At 36.7% G+C, this 11,230-nt stretch overlaps 1 long non-coding RNA gene across 2 annotated transcripts; it reads left to right on the top strand.

The window, feature by feature from the left end:
- Positions 1–1,013: 1,013 nt before the first annotated feature.
- Positions 1,014–8,857, top strand: LOC140000698 (uncharacterized). 2 transcript variants are annotated; one of them, XR_011805861.1, is made up of 3 exons: positions 1,014–1,205; positions 2,815–2,882; positions 5,402–8,857. It is a non-coding gene; the product is annotated as an uncharacterized lncRNA (long non-coding RNA). The 2 variants fall into 2 exon arrangements; XR_011805862.1 differs by lacking the exon at positions 1,014–1,205 and adding an exon at positions 1,244–1,646.
- Positions 8,858–11,230: the final 2,373 nt, after the last annotated feature.

The raw sequence follows: 11,230 nt of genomic DNA, 5'->3' as shown, positions 1-11,230 counted from the left end.
AATCCACCCACAAACTACAGACCTGTCATGCACCTTTTTATTTTTCCTTTTGCTAGTGGAAGGAAAATGATAACTGAATGCTAACTAATGAAAACTCTAATATTAACATTGAGAAATGAAGTGTTGTAATGATGTTTGGTGGGAATTAATTTGTTATTTTCCAGTTGGGTTTAGGATGAAACTGTCAGCCACTCTTCAGTCAAATCAACATTACAACCCAGTGTCTAATATCTTTCTTACAACCAGCTGTTGGAAGCAATGTCTCTTTTTGGGCCTCAGTTGTCAGCTTCTGCAGAGTATGGAGACAATTAACTGATGGTTTCCTGGCTGGAGAAATTAAATTAATTATTGAATGCATGTTTAGGAAGGTTTTTATTTATTTTCTAGCATGTCACATACACTTATCTGTGACCAGTCTTCTATCTGATAGGAATTCAAATACATTAACAAGAAAAAAATAAACATTATACTGAGGTTCTGTAATTACAAAACACATCTCATGTTGTATGTATCAAGCTATTCTCTTCCCTCCCTGTCTTAAATAGAAATTTGCAAAAATTATAATAATGCAAATTTTTAGTAGTACTAATTTTTAGTTGTACTTTGGAAAGAATTGGAATTCTTATATCCTGCTCAGGACAGTTTAACTTAAATATATGCTTAAAGTTATACCTGGAACTTTGGTGAATAGGGATCAGACTTATACATGTACTTAAATATGTTCTTTGACTGGAATCCTTGCTATATTTTGTCATGTCTGCCTTTTTCAACATGTTGTTTATTTAATTTTGACCCATATTTAAAATGAAGTAGTCCCTGACAGTGTGCTTCTCTGATTAGCATTAGGTGATAACTTTAATTTTAGAAAGATATGTGGAAGGCAGTATGAGGCAGTATGAGCAGTAAGGATGCATGAAAAGCAAGTAAAGCATAATACCGTGAGATAGTAGAAATTTAGGTTAACAGTTAACTGGGAGGGGCTCCAACTCTTGAGGGTAGAGAGGCCTTGCAGAGAGATCTTGACAGATGAGAGCATCACACGTGCTGTTTAACAAGAGCAAGTGCCAGATCTTGTACCTAGGATGGGGCAACCCTGAATATATATACGTACAGTTAGGAGCATGAGAGGCTTCATGGCTCCGCTCTGCACTGGTGCAGTCTCACCGCGAGCACTGTGTACAGTTTTGGGTGCCACAGTATAAGAAGTACATAAAACTATTAGAGTGTCCAAAGAAGGGCTACAAAGATGGTGAAGGGTCTAGAGGGCAAGATGTATGAGGAGCAGCTGAGGTCCTTTGGTTTGCTCAGCCCCGAGCAGAGCAGGCTGAGGGGAGGCCTCATGGCGGCCTGCAGCTCCCTCACGAGGGGAGCGGAGGGGCAGGCGCTGAGCTCTGCTCTCTGGGGACAGTGACAGGACCCGAGGGAACGGCATGGAGCTGGGACAGGGGAGGGTCAGGCTGGGGGGTTAGGGAAAGGGTCTGCACCCAGAGGGTGGTCAGGCACTGGGACAGGCTTCCCAGGGCAGTCAGTGGTCATGGCACTGAGACTACTGGAGTTCAAGAAGTGTGTGGACAATGCTCTCAGACACATGGTTTGGATTTTTGGGTGGTCTTCTGGGGACCCAGGAGCTGGACTCAATAATCCTTGTGGGTTCCTTTTGACTCAGGATATTTTATGACTCTATGATAACTGGCGAGGTACCAAATTGGAGGTAGAATGAAAATATATTTAGAATTGCTGGAGTTGAGATACACATTAAGTTTTGCAGCTTCTAATATTTCTTACATTTCCTTTGTGTTTTCAGTTGCAATAGTAAAAGTATTTGTAGCTCACACCAGTTATAAATCTAGCAGAAAAAGGTTTTTAGTTATTTTTGAATGTCTGTATGTGAATATAGTTATTACAAATATATAGAATAACATATAAGTGTATTAACATGCTTAAAATTAAGCATGAAGTTTTTTAGTTTATTAGATTCTGCCATATATCAAAATGCATTTTAAAAACTTGAAAATATCTATGTGTCAGGAAGAGGAAGAGCAGAGATGTATTTTATTTTGTTCATTTTATCCATAAAAAAATAATAATCTCATGAGTTGAGTTGCTGGTAGGACTTGAAGCTGACATGGTTAGTCTTGCTTACTTCTTTATTTATGCATGACATTGATCTATGCTTGGAAGCTTTATTTTAGTCCACTATTTTTAGTTGGTTTGAGTTGGATTTTGCCTAATAGCAGGATGAATATTTATCTATGAAAGTGCTTCCATTGTAATCCAGTCTTCTGCAGTCCATTACTGCATCTGACTTATTCAAACATCTCTTTTTGATGATGTGGACATCAACTCTATCATTCCCAGGATTCTTCTTCGTGTCTCCTGTCAAGGTGCACTAGCAATAGTCTGTTTAGATGCATTAGTGTGTATTAATTTTCAGACATACTACATATATTGCCGTATAGCTTTGTTAGAATTAATCCCAAAGTTTACTATTTGGTTTTAGATTTCTTTTTGGCATGTCCATATTTTAAAAACCAGGCTCTGTTTTTGTTGTTGTTGTTTTTTCTGTTTTTTAAATTTTTATGAAGCATTTTCCAAGCACATTGGATCAGCTCGTTTGTCAGGTATCTCTGAAATATAAACAGGCTTACACAGTCCCAGATTTGAAATATTTGAATAAGTATGGCTTGACAGGGAAATTTGATTATTCCAACATCTTACTGACAAGGAGTAAAATATCTGTCTCCTGCATAATTAAATTTTTCTCCTTTTCTTCTTCTTCTTTTTTTTTTCCTTTTTTTTTTTTTCCCCTTTTAGTAGTTGCTATTGTCTTGCAGATTAACAGAGAAAGAAACTGCAATATAAATCATATTACTTCTTTGAAGGTAAGAAAATGTATTTTAACTATCATATATTTTGCTTTTAACAGGTTCACATCTTTTTTCTTTGCTCTAGATTTCTCTTTTCATTTTTATTTTCCTTTTTCCTTTTTTTCTCTTTCTCTTTCTCTTTCTCTTTCTCTTTCTCTTTCTCTTTCTCTTTCTCTTTCTCTTTCTCTTTCTCTTTCTCTTTCTCTTTCTCTTTCTCTTTCTCTTTCTCTTTCTCTTTCTCTTTCTCTTTCTCTTTCTCTTTCTCTTCTCTTTATTATATATTTAGTCCAGAATAAATGCTGAACTGTGTAATTGCTTTTGCTAGTTCGATCTAGTTTTATTGCTGTAAAAACATATCCTGACCAATTGGAGAAAGCTGTTAAGAACTAGCCAACCTGCTGAAAACAAAACAAAACAAAACAAAACAAAACAAACAAACTAGCAAGTCTACCAGAAAAAAACAAAACAATGCAATACAATACAAACAAACAAACAAAAACAACAAACAAAGACAGAAAGTGACAAACAAGTGCCATATAAAATCATTTAAGATTTTACAGTTTTGATAGAAGCACATGTTTCTTCTTTCTGTGTTATGTTCCTCTTCTCAATGACTAGATTGTAATTTTGGGGGAACTTCTTATAAACAATATAACAGGTTGTATATTGCTTTTATTTCTACCAAGCAAATTGTTTGCTGGACTTTGTCATGTTACTTGTGTTGATTTTAAATTGATTTTTATAGTGAATGGGGTAAAACCAAGTTAACCTGAATCAATCTGAGGCTCAAGCTTTCAGAGAGAAATAAACTGAGAAATTGCAAAGTGCTGAGGATGCTACTTCACGCAGAAGAAGGAATGTCTAGAGGAAGGCTGACTTAGGTTATAAAGTTGTATTTGTTCAATAGTTACATTTTTGGAATATTGGGTGAAGAGACATATTCTCTTACCATGTGTTGGAAGATGCTGTGCTCTGTACTTGGCATGCCAGCATCTTGACCTGTGCATGCAACTCTTGCCATTGTGTAATGGCAGAGGTCCTAATGACCTGCTCATTAGGCAGTGTATGGCCCAGTTCTCTTCCAGCCAGCCCTTGCATGCAGGCCTCCTCCCTCCCACTCCTGGAAAGGATGGGAGTGAGTCAGAAAAGATCTGACAGGTGATGCATGCCTGAGTCATGCCCCAGTTTGGCCTGAGAAGTGGCAAAGTTCTACATGCAGACCTGCAGTTCTGGGGAGTGCTTCCATGTCCTGCACCTTTTTATAGCCTATTATGTGATAAGGATAATGCTTTGCATTTTTCCTAGTCCCATCCAGTATGCACTTGATATTTCAGGTTTTGCTACATGGTTTGCATGTTTTATTATTCACTATTTTGCAAGTGGTATCCTTGTGCACACTTCTGAGCAAACAAATTGGATTCTATTGTTAGATTGGCTGGAGAAATGTTTTGTACCAAAAAATGCCAGTCCTTGCATTTAATTTCTGTAGACATAGAATTGCATGCCTTGCAAAAGAGACATTTCACAGCATGGTGTCTGTGTATCATGTTGCATGTCAGATGACTGGTTTACCTTTAACAGGGTGTTAATAATGCAGAAGGGAAGAGGTAAGTCAGCTAATGAAGGAGTGCTCATAAAAGGTACTCACATATTAATGTGCAGCTAGTAGAGAAATAGTGTGTTAACCAGTTGTAACGGAAAGTGTGGGCCTAGTTTTATGTTTCTGGTTCTGATGTTGTTATAAACTTGACTGGAGTCTAGCTTGGATACAGATAGAAATGAAGACCACCTTTGGAGAGAAAAATGGCCACTGATTTACTTATGCATTCACTTCCATATTAAGATGACTAAAAACGGTACATGTTAGAGAATTAATCTAACTAGGGAAATTTTTACTATATTTAATATTTGTTAGTTTGTTTGACTGAGAGAGAGTCAAGACAATTTTCACTCAGAAAAATCTAGTTATGGTACATTGCAACTGCTGCTATTTTTACTAGGCTTTTTAATATATTTATTTTGTCCAGATCCTGAAGAAGATATCAAAATCTTTTTTTTTTTTGGAGAATTTAATATTCTACTTGGATTTGTACTAAGTATTTCCTGAGTACAGAAAGAAGGGTATTGATTTTTGCAGCCTGTCAGACTGTTAGAATGTCTTTCATTCTTTAATGCATTTCTGCCATGGGTACAAAAAAATAAACTGTTGGGAAGCTGATGTTTTAAAATATTACATCTACCTACTATTTTCATATAATCTTTCTATGAAACTATTATTTTTTAAATATAAAGTATGTTCATTCCTTTGTCTGTGTTGGGTCCCTGTCTTAGATGAATCCAGTCATGCAGTCTTTTCTCCAGTTCTACTTCTGCAGTGTTCTTTCAGATGAAACTGAGACTGGGTCCCAACCTTTGTAGAATAAGCCAAGAAGAGAAATGAGAGAGAAATCAGTTCTATAAAAGCAGCAAGTTCTTCCAATTCTCTAAATATGTCCCACAAGCTACCATGCTAGTTACTATTTATCACTTTTTAGGATGCTTCTTGGCATGCTGAACTGTGGCACAGAGTGCAGTTACTTCTGATGACATTGGCAGTGTGCATCACTAGATGATGACAGGCAGTGGTACCAACAAGAGGAAGGCACACTAAGAAGAAGTTAAGAAAGTTTGACATAATTTGCTTCATTGTAAACACTCCTGCTTTGGATGGAAAAAAGAAATGTTTATTTACCTTTTTGTGAAGATGCTTCTACAGAAAAACAAATCCCGTGGCCAAGAAAGGAGAACAAATTTGTATGTCTTTCAGATTGCATAAATTATAGAATAAAACCAACTCAAAATTACATTTTTGAGAAGCACCTGCAGATATGGAAGCTTCCCTGCTTCCCAGTATAAATGACCCAATCAAAATACTTATTGCAAAGAAAAGCACTTAAATTTTCCAGATCAGTAGCTATATCTTTGGCAGTTCCATTTCTGCTGCCCAATGTGTTTGGGCATAACAGCCTATCTGTTGTTAATGATTCTGGTTTTATGTCTACAATTATCTTTTTGTCTTTATTTCTTTATTTCTTTATTTACTTTGTGTGTGTGTGTGTGTGTGTGTGTGTGTGCGCTGTATGTTCTTCTATACATTCCCCTTGTTTATCAGAGCTCTGTGTTTTCATTACATGTGTGCAAATTCAAGTTACATAGATTGTTAAAATTGAGTTTCTATTTATAAAGACCTTTTTGTCTTAGTCTGATACCTGTTTTTCTAGTTTTTTCATTTTTATCTACCAAATTGGAAAGGTGGACAGCAGCTTCCTCAAGAACTGACAAACTCATTTGTTGTCTTTTCTATTAATATAGTGGGTGACAATTTGTGAGATGATGCTAAGAATCATCTAAAGGATTTTTTTTTTTTAAAGTGTACAAAATTATGCTTATTACCCACTTATGGAGGAGGCTTTACAAGATGAAGTGTTTTGAGCAGGACAGAGAATGAAATCAGCCTGTCTGATGGCAGAATAACATGCCAGAATGTAGCTGTTATTATTTGATGGGCTTTGGCTTACATCCATGAGAACAAAGTATGTGATATAGAGTCCTACAGGCAAGGATTTTCCAGATGTTGGTGCTGCAAGGGGAGAGCCTTTCTGTAATACTTTCAGAAGCCAACAGAAGAGTTTGACAGTATTTTCACATTCTTGGTCAATGAAGTGGCAATGAAATTTTGAATTTAACATCCAGATGATACTAAGAAGTCAGATGCAGCCTATGCCAGCATAGGCTTTCAACCCTCATGTCTAACAGTACTGTCAGAGGTTTGGGAATGAGCATCACACAAACCGAAAGTGCAAGAATAAATTTTTAGGAAGGAAAAAAAACAGCACTTTTTCATGTTTTATCTATTTATGACACCAGAAGAAAGCAGCATATGCAATAAACTGTATGAATTTTCATAGTATTATCTTTCTTTCGAGGGAACAAAACACCCATGCTTTGTTAGTATAAACATGTATCTTGTTCTTTAGGAACAATTTATTTTAATATGAAGCACATCATTTGTGAGATGGAGTCAGATTAAAGCCATTAAGTCTTGCCCGAGCTCATGTAGGATATATGTGTTTTACACTTAAATGACAATTTTTTACAGTGTATATTTTCTACATGTACTGTATGTATTTCTTTTCAGTTTCAATTTCACTATCATCACACCATTGCCTTTTTGCTCACCAGTGTTTGCTCCTGAGTAATAGCAAGAGCCTAGAAGGCTTGGTGCAAACCATGGCTTAACACTCACTGAAGGAGGGGAATTATTTCTCAAATCCTTTAATCAGCAAGTTTATTGCCTATTAAAAAAGAAGACACTCTGTTGAGTTTAACAAATTTGACAGCCACTGCTAAAGCAGCTGGTCTGTCTGTTTGGAAAAGGTCACTGTAAAAGCATCAGTATGATGATGCTTTAGTATAGATGTCAGCTGTCATGGAGTGGACTGTGTCCATGCTGTTGAATTCATTTACCTGTCAAACCAGGAGAGTTATATCCAAACTACCTTCTAGGAACCTGTGCTAGTTCAGAGCCATTGTTGTCCGAGAAAGTGCTGGTTGTCTCAAGCCCAGGCACATTCTAGCAACTGAATGGATGGCCAAATTCCAGCAACATTGCCTAGCACTATTTAGTCAACTTACAAATATGTATGCTTATTCCATTCAGACCTGCAACCTGACTGGCCTTTTCTTTGCTTTTAAAATGTCAGAGGTACTTGGTTAACACAGATTATTTTGTCTGTAACTGAGCAACGTACTTCATGTTTTACCTTCCCATTCAGAATCATACAAGAGCCATACTTGTTTTGTGTTTGTCTTGTGTAAGACTGAGTGTTTTATGGCAGTAGATGTTTTGAAAACTGTTCAGAATTGCTATCTTGTTCAGAATGGAAGCTGGTCAGGTATTTTTTCATATTTCATATTTCATATTTTTTCAGTTTTGTGACTAGTTGAAAAATGTTCATTTATTATTCCTGAAATGTTATCCTGGAAAGTATTGTTTATGATCAGTTTACTGATTATCTTTTGAAGTAATGACCAAGCAAATACCTTTGATATTACAAACTGCCTTTTCCCGGGGTTTTTATTTCTAAAAAGAGTTCTGTTTTTCTTGAGGAATGTCGTGCAGTGCTAGATCAAATTATATCTCTTTCTTGTGTGATGAGAAAGTCTCTCCATTCATACAGACTAAATTGAAAGATTTATGTTTTCTATCTGCTGTTGGGCTGAACTCAACATCATGGTTTTAATCTAAAAATCTGTTAATGAGCATGAGATATTTTGGAGGCTGCACTTTTATCTCTGCCCTTTAGAGATAAAAATGGATGTTGGAGTTAACAGAGCTGTGACTTTGGTACTGAGATGGCAAGTCTGTGGGACCTTCTTCTGTAGTAGTTAAGACAATTCTAACATAAGGAAAAGGGCAAAAGCCTCTATTTTCTTCATTTTCCAGTTTAGAAGTCCTAGCATTTTTCATAGCTCCTCCTAAATATGAAGAAAAAAAAAAAAAGAAACAAAGACAAAACAAAAACAAAAAGAGGAAAGATAAATAGGCGACTATAGATTTGGAAAAAACAGTACAGCTTTAGCTGCCACCAGCTATCTACATTGGGTCTCAGGGTTAGTTTAGTAGAAGTAAACAGCCTTTGATAATGAGGTAGTTGAATCTTTTCAGACATCTGAACTTCTAGTCTGTATTTTATGTTGCAGAAGTCCTAAATTCCATCTGGGACTATTAGCCTTCAAGAGCCTATCAATGAAATGGATTCCCTGCAAGTCAAGTGAAATTGACTCTAAGCTGGAGACTTAATGCTCCAATAAGACCATGGCTCAGTTTGTCTCAAGTCCTAGGTCCAGTCTGGTGAGAATAGCTTAATGTTGAATGCCAGAAAACCATTTACTGTTTTTCCCTGTAAAAATGTTGTTTAGAAACTTAGAAAAGAAAAGCAGGTAGAACACTTTTCAAAATCTTACACTGTCACCCCCCCCCATCCCCCCCCCCCCCCCCCCCCCAGTTCACCACCTGGGCTAATAGCTGACAACATAAGACTCTGCAACAGCTGCTACCGATGCACACCACTAGCTTGTATCTAATTAGAATAAAAGACTTTTTCAGCAGCAGTAAATCTGCAATAACTTAAAAAATAATAATGAGAGCACAAAATGAACAAATTTCCCGCTGTTTGCTCTTGCTCTGTTTTTTTTTGTTTTTTTTTTTTTTTTTGTTTTTTTCTTTCCCCTTTCATTTCTTTTCTTTCTTTTTCTTTTTCTATTTTTTTTGTTTTTGTTGTTCTTCTTCTTTTTCTTTTTTTCTTTTTTTCACTATTTTTAAGCTTCTTTGTGCACATTCTGTATTTTTCCACAATTAAAAGAAATGTTTGATAAAAAACATTCTACTGGCCATTTCATAGCGACAGCTATTACTCAGATGTTTTTTGTTATTTTGCACCTCTGCCTCACTATGAATTAACATTATGCTTCTGTAAACCTAAGAAATGTAAATTTCTGCAAGTAATTTGTCTGCAATAAAAACTCAAATACAATGCTTTTAGTCTGAAAGCTATTTTCTTACTTCGACGAGAGTCTTTCTGTTACTACATTATAACTGGCAACTTACTGGTGACAGAAGAACAATCACACTAGCTATTTGCTTATCTTAATGGAGCTGCTACATGTCTTGTCTGAACTAACCCTCAGAACAGCTTCCTTAGATGCTCCTAGTCACAAGATAACTAGTGAAAAATGCAAATGCCTAGTTTTAGGACATTTAGCATACAATTTCTGCTGAATCTACTTCTGTTCAGTTGGGTTCTTCTGGTAGCTAGAACTATCTGTGCAAACAGTTAAGCTTTCAAAGGATACAGGATACATCATTGACACTAGCGAGAAAGAAGGCCTTACAAAATTAATTTGGATCTTGGAAAGCACTTTTGCAGAACATATGATGTTAACAATTTGTTTACTATTTAAAATTTGGGAAATGTAATTTTTTTTTTAACTAAATTTTAATTTTTAAAAATTGGAAATTTAAAAAATGTAAGCAAAAGCCTAAATTCCAAAAAGATTTCAGTCACAAAAATTGCATAAAAGCTTGAGTAGCTCTGAAATGATTTTTCTTCTGCATGATGAACTGGTGATTCTGTTATCTTGTAACTCAGTCATTCTTACTCCCCTTCTGTACCCTTTGGCCAATGGTTACTCTCTTATCCTTTACCATGTATGTGCCTCTTTTTCTTTGAACGTGCAGTCACAGTTGATTCCACTGCTTTTCCTGTACGTTTTTACCTTCCAGAGATCATGCCATCATTCATGTAATACCATTCAGTTACCCTCACCTACAAGGGCTCAAGCAAAATTTTGAGGCACCTCTGGTTTTGATGACAAAATTTGTTATTAAAATGAGTGTAGTTGTACACTTTCGTGAGTTATGATGACTAGCTTGACTTAAGAACCTGCAAGTAATACGGGTATTTTCAGATATACTTCTAGTGATTAACCTCCGGTAGACAGTATTTATATATTTTTAAATCCTTTTTAGTATGTTAACTGTAGCATGGAGTAAATTATGGAACTGAACTTGGCAAGGGATGCAAAGAATAAAAGGGAATCTATAGGTACATTGCTCAGAAAAGAAATGCCAAGGAGAGTGTACCCCCTCTGATGGATAAGAAGGGTGAACTGCTAATGACAGACATGGAGAAGACTGAGGTACTCAGCAACTTCTTTGCCTCAGTCTTCATTGACAGACAGGCTTCCCAAGTCTTTCATTTCCCTGAACCCATAGATGGAGGCTGGGGGAGCAAAGTCTCACCCCCTGTAAGTGAAGAGCTTAGGGATATGGTTTAGTGGGGACTGTTAGCGTTAGGTCAGAGGTTGGACTCGATGATCTTGAGGTCTCTTCCAACCTAGAAATTCTGTGATTCTGTGATTCTGTGAAGAGCAGGTTAGAGACCACCTGATGAAATAGGTACAAGTCTATGGGGCCTGATAACATGCATCCTGAAGGAATTGGCTGATATAGTTGCCAAGCCTTTCTCCATCATGTTAGAAAAGTCTTGGCAGTCAGGCAAAGTCCCTGGTGACTGGAAAAAGGGAAACAACACGCCCATTTTTAAAAAAGGTAGAAAGGAGGACCCATGGAACTACAGACCAGTGAGCCTCACCTCTGTGCCTGGCACAATCATGGAGAAGATCCTCCTGGAAGCAATGTCAAGGCACATGCAAGACAAAGAGGTGATCTGAGACAGACAACATGGCTACACCAAAGGTAAATTGTGCCTGACGAATCTGGTGGCTTTCTACAATGGAGTGACTGCATCAGCTGGCAAAGG

Source organism: Anas platyrhynchos, chromosome Z (genome assembly GCF_047663525.1).
Source record: "Anas platyrhynchos isolate ZD024472 breed Pekin duck chromosome Z, IASCAAS_PekinDuck_T2T, whole genome shotgun sequence".
NCBI classification, from domain to species: domain Eukaryota; kingdom Metazoa; phylum Chordata; class Aves; order Anseriformes; family Anatidae; genus Anas; species Anas platyrhynchos.
Note: the sequence above shows the minus strand (reverse complement) of the source record. Positions and strands in the feature narration are given on the sequence as shown.